General features: G+C 34.1%; 1 long non-coding RNA gene across 4 annotated transcripts in view; it reads right to left on the reverse strand.

Moving 5' to 3' along the window:
- Positions 1-4,305: 4,305 nt before the first annotated feature.
- The window catches only part of LOC309804465, a 28,037-nt gene continuing 19,147 nt past the window's right edge, over positions 4,306-13,195 (reverse strand). For 2 of the 4 annotated variants that reach the window (XR_014294124.1, XR_014294126.1), the window contains exons 5-6: positions 10,199-10,311; positions 4,306-4,825 (exon numbers count right to left, since the gene is read on the reverse strand). This is a non-coding gene — a long non-coding RNA (uncharacterized lncRNA). The remainder of the gene's footprint in view (positions 4,826-10,198; positions 10,312-13,195) is intronic. The other 2 variants (XR_014294123.1, XR_014294125.1) reach the window with 1 other exon arrangement.

Here is a 13,195-nt window from a genome sequence, read left to right on the forward strand (position 1 = left end):
TAATGTAAGAAGAAAATTTTAAATGTATTACAACTAGAAAAGAAAAATAAAATGGTTATTATTTACAGATGATCATTGTTTGCAGAAAATTCCAAAGAATCTACAAACAAGCTATTAGAAAAAGTCAATTTAGCAAGGTTATTGGCTATACGGTCAATATATAAAAATCAATTGTATTTCTATGTACTAGTAACAAATAATTGGAAAACGAAGTTTAAAAAATACTTACAAGAGTACAGTGAGGACATCATATCCTCTTATGCTTCCTTTCCATTGCAAACTTTTCCCCTATGTGAATGTCTTTCCCTCTACCTCCACACACTTTTTGAACTCCTATAATCCTTTCCAGTCTCTGTTCAGACTTATCACTCTTTTAAAGCATTCTTTCTTATCCTAAGTACTTTTTAAACTTTAATTTACCAGCAAATTCTTTTCTTAAAAAAAAACACAAAAAGTAACACAGATATCAAACATATAGAATAAAAGTGGAGCTTTCTTACTGAAACAGGAGTATAGAGTGAACTCAGAGCCATGACTTCCTAAAAAGTCTCCAAAACACAGATTGAAACTCATTAACATTTTTAAGCACCCAAAGATCCAAAAATTGCTACCTAGTCAACATGTTAAAAAGTGAAATCTTTCTCCGGCTTTACAGAAAATAAGGTCAGCAGATAGAAATTCCTTCACCTCCAAATTAAACAGAAACTTAGCTGCATTCCTATCTTTCTGTAGGCTATCTTTCTCTCCAGCCTAAGGTAAATTCTTCCACCTATGCTCTAGTTCTTTCATAATCTCTCAGAAAATATGTTCCACACAATGATCTCTTCATTAGTTCATCTTCAGCATGTGTATACATTGCCTCAATTATTAACACAGAAATGCTAAGTAATTTTCTCCCTTCTAAATGCAACCCTCTTTTCTTCCCTTCATTTAAACTTCTTGAAACAGTGTAAAACAGCCCACTAGTTCTCATCTTCTAACCTAGAATAATGTGGCTTCTGTTCACCCTAATTAACAGAAACTGCTCTTGCCAAGGTCTCCAACATTCTAGCTACCAATTCCAATTTATTCTGTTATGTGATCTGTGGCACCCAACACTATGGAGATTCAGTTCTCCTTTGGGCTCAGTGACATCACTCTTCTGGCTTTTCTCCTACCTCTAGGGCCATTCCATTTCATCTTAAATTCCTTTTCCTCCACCAATTCCTTATTTACTGATGTTTTTTGTGGGGTTTATCCATGATCCTTGCTTCTCATTCTAATCTGTACACTCTGCTGTCCAAGTTCACATACTGTGGTTTTGACTACCAACTGTGTATTTTAATTACTCTGATTTCTAGTCTTCTGGCTCTAGACTTCTAGGCTTGTCTGTTCAGCTGTCTTCAACCTTCTAAATTCAGTCTCTACACCTTACTGCCAGAACAATTTCCCTTATATAAAATCTTTCATTGGTTCTAGAAATTTCAGAATCAAATTCAAGTTCTTTAGGATGGCAGGAAGACCTTCAGTTCTGCCTCCTTCTCAAGCTTCAACCTGTCATTCTCACAACTTAACAGATGTTCTACAAACATGTCATGCTGTCACCCACCTTTACCTTTGCTTATGTGGCTCCCTCCCCTTGAAGCACTCATCTCACTCTCTGGAGAATTCCCATTATTCTTCCAAAACTGGGCTCAGGCATGACTGGCCCTGGTCCTTTTGGGCTCCCTTCGTTAGGTCCATTCCTCCTTTCCCCATCCTGCACAAATCTCTACAGCATTTGTGTTCTGTAACATAGTATCATTGTATCATCTATTTCTCTGTGAAAACTACTCTAACACATGGTAATTTACTTACTTTGTTACCTCTTCAACCCCCTCCTTTTGCCCCTTAATTCATGACTTCTTGAAGGCCTGTTCTTTTCTCCTGAATAATTTCCAGTGCCTGGGATAATACCTGGCTCAGGGGTTAAACAAATATTTACTGAGTAAACTGTTTTTTAAAAGGTTTAGAATTCTTTCCCTTCTTTTATTTTCCTTTGGAGTCTGAGATTTTTAAAAACTAGAAAACCTCAAGTGGGGAAAACATGCTTTTATTTCATGAAATTGATCCCTTTTTAAGACTTTGCCACAGGTGATAAGTTCTTAGGAATTCTTCTACAGCAAACTAAAAAAAATAGTTTTAACTTTAAAGTGATTACCTAATCAAAGTATATTTTTCCTACTTAAATTAGCACGCTGTACAGAACATAGCAAGTACAGTTATAGAATAAATATGACTTCAATACAACAAAGAAAAATAATTCTGAAAACAAAATTAGAAATTGCATAAAAAATTTGGGAAACAGGTATAGTTTGGAAGTAACTAGAAAAATAAAGGAGGAAGAGAACAGAGGGGTTTTTTGTTTTTGTTTTGCCTCTTTTTTGATGAAAACCATGTACAAAGTTTGACAACAGTTTAGGAAAAGGCAAGTTCCAGACTGAGGTAGTTTGCAGTTTATTTTTATCTATTATTTGGTCCTTGGCTCTATAAATGCATATATTTTAAGATTTTGTTTGCTATTAAAATGTTAGTTGTAATAAATATGCTATTATCTTTATCTTATACAGTTGGTTTCTAATGAGAAATCCAGCACCCCTGCACCCAGATTTTTCTGTTTATATGTTGCATAAAGTGTATAATGCTGTATAAAGAGAAAAACCTTACCTTTTATCTTACAAATGGCCAAAATCAATATTTTGTGATTTATTTGTCTCAGGATATTTTAAAAAGTGACTGACAGGTATGAAAGTGTCCCACATATTTATTACACAGTCAAGGTTTATCCTTAGACTTTAATAACCGTGAGGACTAAATTAAAATAGAAGTTTTATCATATTCATTACATTTACTAAATCATTCTCAAGTATGTATACAGTTGTCCCTCAGTATCCATGAGGGACTATTTCCAGGACCCCCCCACAGATACCAAAATCTGAGGATGATCAAGTCCCTTATATAAAATGGTGTAGAATTTGCATATAACCGATGCACATCCTCTCATATACTTTGAATCATCTCTAAATTACTTGTAATACCTAATACAATGCAAATGCTATGAAAATAGTTGCCGGTGTGTGGTAAATTTAAATTTTGCTTTTTGGAACTTACTGGAATTTTTTTTCTGAATATTTAAAATTTGCAGTTATTTGAATCAATGGATGTGGAACCCAGAGATAAACAGGGCCAACTGTATTCTAATAAGCTTTGGTTTAAGGATTTCACACATGCAAATCCACTTTGAAGGAGTTCTCTTCAATGTGAATTTTATAATGGTTAGTAAGGGACGACCTCTGGCTGAAGAGTTTTCCACATGCATTACATTCATAGGGTTTCTCTCCAGTATGAATTCTTTGATGCGCAATAAGTGATGAGCTCTGCCTAAAAGTTTTCCCACATGTATTACATGCAAAGGGTTTTTCTCCTGTATGAATTCTTTGATGTTGTATAAGAGCTGCACTTTGGCCAAAGGATATCCCACATTCCAGACATTGATACGGTTTCTCTCCTGTATGAATTCTCTGGTGATTACTAAGGGATGAGTTACACCTGAATGTTTTCTCACACTCATTACATTTATAGGGTCTTTCTCCAGTATGCATTCTCTGATGTTGAATGAGAGCTGAACTTTGTCTGAAGGCTTTCCCACACACTTTACACTTACATGGTTTCTCTCCAGTATGAATTCGCTCATGAATAATGAGTGTTGAGTGGGAACTTAAGGCTTTACCACATTCATTACAATTATACAGTTTCTCTCCAGTATGAATTATTCGGTGTCTATTAAGTCGTGAAATAGAAGTGAAACCTTTTCCACATTCATTACATCTATAAGGCTTTTCTCCAGTGTGAATTCTTTCATGCTGAATAAGAGATGCACTCTGACTGAAGGCTCTCCCACATTCACTACATTTAAAAGGTTTCTCTCCTGTGTGAATTCTCTGATGATAACGAAGAGATGAACTAGACTTAAAGGTGTTGCCACATTCATTACATAAATAGGACTTCTTTCTGAGATGAACTCTCTGACATCCAGAAGGGGATGTGCTACAACTGGATGCCTTCCTTCCTGGGTTATATTTGTGGGGATTTTCTCGAGCATGGATTTTTTGATGTATAAAAAGGGTAGACCTTCTGCTGAAGGATTTACCACATTCTTTACATCTGTAGGATTTTTCCACAGTATGGGTTCTTAGGTGTTTACAAAGGGATGCACTATGGCTGAAGGCTTTTCCACATTCTTTACAAATATAGGGTTTCTCTCCAGTATGAGTTCTTTGATGTTGAATAAGAGCTGAACTTTGGCTGAAGGCTTTCAAACATTCTTTACATTTAAATAATTTCTCTCCAGTATGATTTTTCTGATGTTTACGAAGGGATGAATTGTGAATGAAGGCTTTTTCACAAATGTTACATTTATAGCGTTTTTCTGCTGTCTTGATTTTTGGTTGGTTAAGTAAATTTGAATCCTGCCTGAAGCTAGTTCTTTGTATTTCATATTTTGAGGGTGTTTTTTCTCTAGCAATCTTCTGTTGCTTAACAAACACTGATTTCAGGCTGAAATTCTGGCCAAAGTCATTATTTTTATGGCTTCTTTCTACAGTGAGGATCTTTGTATGGGTGATTGAAATTATTTGTAAACTTTCATTTTTGTCCTTCTGTTTCTTTATTCTGTCTTCATATAAGCAGGGTTTTTCTGATATGAAGTTCCAGGGTTCATTTTTTTTGAGTCTTTTCCTTACTGGCCCCCAAAATGATGAGTCTTGAGTTTGAGTTGACTTTGTGGTTTTAGGACTGCTCTTACATCCTGAAAAAAACAAAAAAAGAAAGAAATTGCCAATGATTCACATGATTAGCTGAGACTAAATGTGTAGAAGGACTAAATATTAATGATATCTAAATAAGGCATTGCATTCTGGCTAAAAGAAACTAGCAAGAGGAAAAAATAGGAAAGTAACAGTGTTACTTTTATTTTATAACAGTATAAAATAATAATGGATGAGAGCTGGTGTACTAGGGTGAATAAAACAAAGATGCTCATTTAAAGAAGGTGGAAGTATACACATAACCAGGAGAATGGAGAGAAGGCATCAGAGGAGGAGTATGAATTGGGAAATGCAGTCTAGTATCCAAAGCCTATGACAGACTCATACATTATCTCCATGACATCATTCTCATTTCTGTAATTATTTCTAATCTTGAATGTCTTCCCTACTTTTCCTACATGTCAAACTTCTCTGTAGCCTTCAGATTCAGTTCCAGTGTTAAGCTCCTCTTTGCACCCTTTCCTGACTCTGAGCTCCAACAATCGATTCCCCTTATTATACCACTTAACCACAGTATATTATAATATATACCTAAGGGAAAAAATTATGAGTATATCTAGAGATAATGAGAAAGCCTAAAAAAAATTCAGTACCACTGATAATAAAAATATTCAAGAAAACAGGAATTGAGGGATGCTTCCTCAACAAGATAAGTACATATACTTTAGTCCTAAAGCCAGTATCTTATTTAATGAAGAAACTCTAGAGACATTTCCACTATGATCAAGAACAAGGCAAGGATGCCCATTACTTTCACTTCTATTCAACACTGTACTAGATGTATCAACCAATACAAGTACACAAGCAAAATCAATTAGAGGCATAAGGATGAGTAAAGAGGAAATAAAACTATCTCTATTTGCTGATGATATAATACTATAGCTGAAATTAAACCTCAGAGAATCAATGATAAACCTGATCAGTGACATACCAGGATATAACACACTAAAATCAATCATCTTCATTTATACAAAGATTTAGGGAAGTGAATTTACAAGAAATATGAAAAACTTATATGAGAAAAAATTTAAAAGTCTTTAAAAAAATTTTTTTTAAAGATTTTTTTATTGTTGTTGTGGACCATTTTTAAAGTCTTTATTGAGTTTTTACAATATTGCTTCTGTTTTATGTTTTGGTTTTTTGGCCCGAGGCATGTGGGATCTTAGCTCCCTGACCAGGGGTCAAACCCGCACCCCCTGCATTGGAAGGTGAAGTCTTAACCACTGGACTGCCAGGGAAGTCCCTAGAACAGTCTTGAATGACATTAAAGTCACCTGAAAAACCTGTCCTATTCTTGGATAAAACACTTCAATGTTATAAAAAATAAGGATTAAAAAAATATATATATATAAAGATATTTTAAATTCTGCTGTAATTAACAACATAACTTTACAACTTAAGGAACTAGAAAAAGAACAAACTAAACTCAAAGCTAGCAGAAGGAAGAAATAATAAAGACAAGAGCCTAGATACATAAAACAGAAAATAGAAAAACAGTAGAGAAAAAAATCAACAAATGCAAAATCAGTTATTTGAAAAGATCTACAAAATTGACAAACCTTTAGTGAGACTGACTAAAAATAAAACAGAGAAGACACAAAGTACTAAAATCAGAAATGCAAGTTGGCAACATTACCATGGAGTCAAAAGAAATAAAAAGGATTATAAGGAAAAACCATGGATAACTGTATGACAAAAAAATTGTATAGCCTAGATAATATGGACAAATTCCTAGAAACACAAAACTTACCCAAACTGAATTATGAAGAAGTAGAAAATCTGAACAGACATATAACTAGTAAAACAACTGAACCAGTAATCAAAGCCTCCCAATAGTAAAAATGTTCTGTACCAGATAGTTTTACTGTCTATCAAATATTAAAGATGAACTAACACCACTCCTTCTGAAACTCTTCCAAAAAACTAAAGAGGAGGCAATATTTCCTAACTTATTCTATGAGGCCAGCATTGCCCTGATAATAAAGCCAGACAAAAACCCTATAAGAATAGAAAACTAAAGACCAATATTCCTTATGAATATTGATTTTAAAATCCTCAATAAAGCACTAGGCAAAGAGAATTCAGAATATTAGAATGATTATACACCATGAGATTTATCCTTGGAATGCAAGAATGGTTCAACGTATGAAAACCAATTAAAGCAACACATCACATTAACAGAAAGAAGACACAAAATCACATGATCATCTCAAGTGATGTAGAAAAAAGCATCTGACAAAATTCAAAATTCAACACCTTTTCATGATTAAAAAAACACTCAATAAACTGGGACTGGAAGGAAAATACCCCAACACAATAAAGACCATCTTTAAAGAACCCATAGTTAACATCATACTCAATGGTTAAAGACTATAATCTTTTCCTCTGAGATCAGGAACAAGATAAGGATGCCCACTTTTACCATTTCAACCTAACGCAGTATTGGAATTTCTAGCCAGAGCAATCAGGCAAGAAAAATAAATAAAAGATATCTAAATTGGAAAGGAAAAAGTAAAATGATCTCAGTCACAGATGACATGATCTTTTTTAAAAATTTATTTTATTGAAGTATAGTTGATTTACAATGTTGGGTTAATTTCTGCTGTACAGCAAAGTGATTTGAGTTACACATACATACATTCTTTTCATATTCTTTTCCATTATTTATGGTTTACCACAGGATATTGAATATAGTTCCCCGTGCTATACAGTAGGATCTTGTTTATCCATTCTATATATAATAGTCCGCAACAGATGACAACAGATGATCTTATATGTAGAAAATGTAAAGGTTCCAAAAAAAAACTGTTAGAATACACAAATTCAGCAAAGTAGCAGGATAAAAAATCAAAACAAAAACAGTTGTGGTTTTATTCTCTAACAATGAACAAGCCAAAACAGAAATACAGAAAAGGATTTCATTTACGATAGCATCAAAAAGAATAAAATACTTAGGAATTAACTCAAAGGAGGTAAAAGATTTGTACACTGAAAACTACAAACACTGCAGAAAGTAAAGAAGACATAGGTAAATGGAAAAACATCAGGTATTTGCAGACTGTAAGATTTAATGTTGATAAGATGGCAATACTACCTAAAGTGATCTAGAGATTAAATGCAAGCCCTATCAAAATTCCAATGCCGTTTTTTTTGCAGAAATAGTAAAACTCATCTTAAAATTTATATGGAATCTCAAGGGACCCTGAAAAGCCAAAATAATCTTGAAAAAGAAGAACAAAGTTGGAGTACTCATACTTCCTGATTTCAAAACTTATACAAAGTTACAATAATCAAAGCATTGTGGTACTGGCATAAAGATGAACATACAGACCAACAGAATAGAATAGGAAGTCTAGAAATAAACCTTCACATATATGGACAAATGATTTTTGACAAGGGTGCCAAGACTATTTAATGGGGAAAAGACAGTCTTTTCAACAAATAGTGCTGGGAAAGCTGGATATCCACTTGCAAAAAAAATGAAGCTGGACCCTTTACCTAACACCATACACAAAAATTAACTCAAAATGAATACATGACTTAAATGTAATTTCTAAAACTATAAAATTCTTAGACGAAAACATAGGGTAAAAGCTTCATGACTTAGGATTTAGCAATGATTTCTGGGATAGGATACCAAAATCACAGGAAACAAAGGAAAAAAATAGACAAATAATTGGATTTCATCAAAATTAAAAGCTTCTGGGGGAATTCCCTGGCAGTCCAGTGGTTAGGACTCAGCACTCTCACTGCCAGGGCCAGAGTTTTATCTCTGGTCATGGAACTAAGATCCTGCAAGCCAAGCAGTGTGGCCAAAAATAAAGAAAAATTAAAAATAAATAAATAAATAAACAAAAGCTTTCGTACATCAAAGAACACTATCAGCAGAATAAAAAGGCAACCTACAGAACAGGAAAAAATATTTTCTAATTATGTATCTGATAAAGGGTTAATATCCAGAATATATAAAGAATTTCTACAGCTCAACAATAAGAAAACAAAGAATCCAACTTAAAAATAAGCAAAGGACTTGAATAGACATTTCTCTATAGAAGACATACCAATGGCCAATAAGCACATGAAAAGATGTTCAACATGTCAGGAAATAAAAATTCAAACCACAATATTCCACTTCATGTCTGTTAATATGGCTAATATATATGTGTGTGTGTATATTTTATATACATGTGTGTATGTGTGTGTGTATACACACAGAAAATAACAAATGTTGGCAAGGATGTGGAGAAACTGGAACCCTTGTGCACTGCTATTGGGAACGTAAAATAATATAGCCACAGTGGACAACAGTATGGCAGTTCTTCAAAAAGTTAAGCAGAGAATTACCATGGGATTCAGTAATTCCATTCCTACAGATATACCGAAAAGAATTGAAAGCAAAGACTCAAAGAGATATCTGTAGACCCATGATCATAATAGCATTATTCACAATAGCCAAAAGGTGGAAACAACCCAAATGTCCATTGACAGATGAATGGATAAACAAGAAGTAGTATATACATATAATGGATTATTATTCAGCTTTACAGAGAAATGAAATTCTGATAGATGCTACAACATGGATGAACCTTGAAGACATCATGCAGCGTGAAATAAGCCAGACACAAAATGACAAGTGTCATATGATTCCAATTCTGAGGATTCTAGAACAGTCAAATGCAGAGACAGAAAGTAGAATAGTGATTACCAGAGGCTGGAGAGAAAAGCAGATAGAGAATTATTATTTAATGGGTAGAGAGTTTCAGTAAGGGATTATAAAAAAACTTCTCCAGATGGATAATGATAATGGTTACAACACTGTGAATGTACTTAGATTAATGGCACCAAAGTGTATACTTACAAATAGTTAAAATGGTAAATTTTACATTTTTATTTTACCACAATAAAAAAAATAATTAGGGGACAATAAAATGTTTTGTTGAGAATTTGGGTAAATTGGAACCTACATACATAGCTGGTGGGAATGTAAAATAGTAAATACAACTGCTCTGGGAAACAGTTTGGTAGTTACTTAAAGAGTTAAACATAGCCTAAACATATGACTCAGTAATTTCATCCTAAGTATACACCCATGAGAAATGAAACATATGTTAAAATAAAAACTTTTACACAAATGGTCATAGCAGCATTATTTGTAATAACCAAAAATGGAAACTCAAATGTCCATCAACAGATGAATGGATAAACAAAAGGTGATATACCCATACAATGGAATATTAGTCATCCATAAGAAGGAATGAGGTACTGATACATATTACAACATGAATGAATCTTGAAAATATGCTAAGTAAAAGAAGCCAGATAGAAAGAGCTACATATTATATGATTCCACTTACATGAAATGTCCAGAATAGTCAAATCCATAAAGACAGAAGGTAGATTAGGAGTTCCCAGGGGTTAGGAGGATGCAGGAATGTGGAGTGATTGCTAATTGGTACAGGATTTCTTTCTGGGGTAATGAAAATGTTCTAAAATTAGTGGCAATAGTTGAAGATCTTTGTGAACATACTTAAAACTATTAAATTGTACACTTTAAAAGCATGAATTTTATAGTATGTGAATTTTACCTCAACACAGTTGTTTAAAAAAGAGAGAGAGAAAAAGCAACAATTCCCAGCGTCACAGCCCTGTATGCTCCTGATCCTCACTTCCCCAGGTAAAAGGCTCTGTGATGAGCAATGGTAGACTGAAAAAAAATGCCAGAGAAAGGAAGAACTCTAGCAAAGAGCCTGAGGAAGAGCTGAAGTGACCACCAGAAAGATTAATCTCACTTTGAATTGAAAAATATGAAAAAAATAACCAAGAAGATCAGAACAGGAGCACAGGAAACATAAAGTCCAGCTTAATTTAAATTCCCAGCTCACAACACTAGAAAAACTAAGTAAATGGAAAGAAAGCCATGGAAGAAAAAAGTAAGGATAAAAACAGGAATTAATAGTGAAGAGAATAGATATCTCTATTCAAATCTATGAAAACCTATATGAAACAGATAATTCTCTAGAGAAATGCAGGTTACCAAAACTGACCCCATTACAATTAGAAAGCTGGGACAGACCAATTATCATTGAAAAAAATTAAGTTATTAAAGAGCAATCCTATAAAAAAGCACTGGAGAATTCTACCAAATCTTGAAGGACCAGATAGTCCCAAGGCTCTATAAATTATCCCAGTGCATTTAAAAGAAAGGAAAAGTTCCTAGTTCCTTTTATGAAGGAAATATAATATGCAAACAAACCAGATAATAATACAAAGAAAGAAAACTACATAACAGTATCAGTTATCAATATCAGTGCAAACATTCTAAGAAAATTATCTTTAGCAAACAGATTCCAACACCGCATTATTCCAGGAATGCAAGCAAAGTTGCTTCACTATTAGTAAAGCCATTAATATCATATAGTTTCCTCTTCTACCCTGTGGGTTATGACCAGAAATCATCTCCTACTCACTATAAATTCCTCAACATGGCACTCAAATTACAATTTTTGTTTTACTAATCTTCTTTAAACACAGTTTTTTAATCTTTCTGAACAATGTCAAATACTCTTAGTTGATATACACACATCTTTTAAACTCATATTAGAAATTGCATTATAGAATAGTTAGGTTGTGGGGAGGTTTCAGGACCAATCCAAGCAGGGAAACAGGTAGGCATTATTGAGGTAGTGTATGGAAGTGTCAAAATATAAGATGAAGCCAAAAGTTGTGAGCTAGGAAAAGCCAGTATGTGCCTCAAGCAAGAGGCAATAATGAACTGCATCCAATACTGAAAAGTCAAGGGTCAGTAATATGGACAGCCAAGGACAGAAGAAGGTAAAGGAGGGCTAACATGATAATAGTAAAAAACTGAATTCAACTAAAATTTTATTAAGGCCATAATTCAATGATTTCAGCTAGAATGATATTTATATGGTTCACTGAACTATAAAAGATAGCACAGGGCTTCCCTGGTGGCACAGTGGTTGAGAGTTCGCGTGCCAATGCAGGGGACATGGGTTCGTGCCCCGGTCCAGGAAGATCCCACATGCCACGGAGCGGCTGGGCCCGGGAGCCATGGCCGCTGAGCCTGGGCGTCCGGAGCCTGTGCTCCGCAACGGGAGAGGTCACAACAGTGAGAGGCCCGCGTACGGCAAAAAATAAAAAATAAAAAATAAAAAAATAAAAAACAAAACAAAAAAAGATAGCACAGTTTTAGTTTACAAAAAGTTAAATTTCAATAGTTAAGTTTTAAAGTAATGTTGGAACTAAAATGGAAAATAAAATATCCTGTAAATAAATCTCTGGCTCTGTTTTCTAAAGGAGCTCTAAACAATATCACCCCACCAGTACATGTGTGTTACAGTCTTCAAGATTTTGATCTCTAACACTAAAAAATGAGTGAGGACTCCTTAGAAGGATGGCTATTTCCTTTATGGCCTATGAGAGGTACAAAATATATGTGAGATTTCTTTGTATGTGCTCTGGAAGGTGGTACATCGTGAGTGTGGGATATACTGATATTAGTAGAAAGCAAGGATGCTAATAAAATTTATAAGGTTAGTAAGATACGCATTAAATTCATTAGCACGTTTGCCTATCATGGTGTGGGGTGATAGGGAATAGGGAAGAGAATGGAGTAGAAATGTAAGAATGAAAAAATGGGCCTTGTAGACATGAGTGTAAAAAATGTGCTATTAAACAGAGTATGGCTAGCTCAATCCCCTGCCCTTGAGATTCAAAAATATATAATATATATACACAAACATATACGTGTGTGTGTGTGTGTGTGTGTGTGTGTAGGGCTGTGTCAAGGGACATAGGGACCTGCTTTAAAAGAGTTCCTGATGACTAAGTCAACAAGCTGTATCAAAAATACATCATAAAAAGCCATGAGTTCATAATGATAATAGAAAGAAAAAAATATTCTTAATTTAAAAAAAGGAACTATAACTAGACTGATATTTTTGAGAAAATTATTATTCAGTTTTAAGTATGTTATCAAGATTGACAGATGACTACCCACACATAAAGACTTGTATATTCATCATTAATAAAAAGTTTGAAGGAAAAAAAAAACAGCTTCAAAATTCTAAAAGGAATAGTGTCAAGGACACTCACTTTATATGCCAAATTATAAAGGTGTAGACTACTACAAAGCATTAAAAAAGCCAGATCAAGACATTGCATTCAGATAAGAGGCCCTATCAGTCGGCTTGGATGAAAAAAGGTCATGATCTGCAAGACAGGATGACAATCTTGTAAGCCTAGCTACAAGGCCCTGTATCAGGTCTACTCATCCCAACTACACCATAAAGTGCCAACACCAGAGTCCTAAATTCATACAAAGAAGAGCC

The sequence above is a fragment of the Mesoplodon mirus genome, assembly GCF_964341445.2.
Source record: "Mesoplodon mirus genome assembly, chromosome: 5".
In the NCBI taxonomy this organism is placed as follows: Eukaryota; Metazoa; Chordata; class Mammalia; order Artiodactyla; family Ziphiidae; genus Mesoplodon; species Mesoplodon mirus.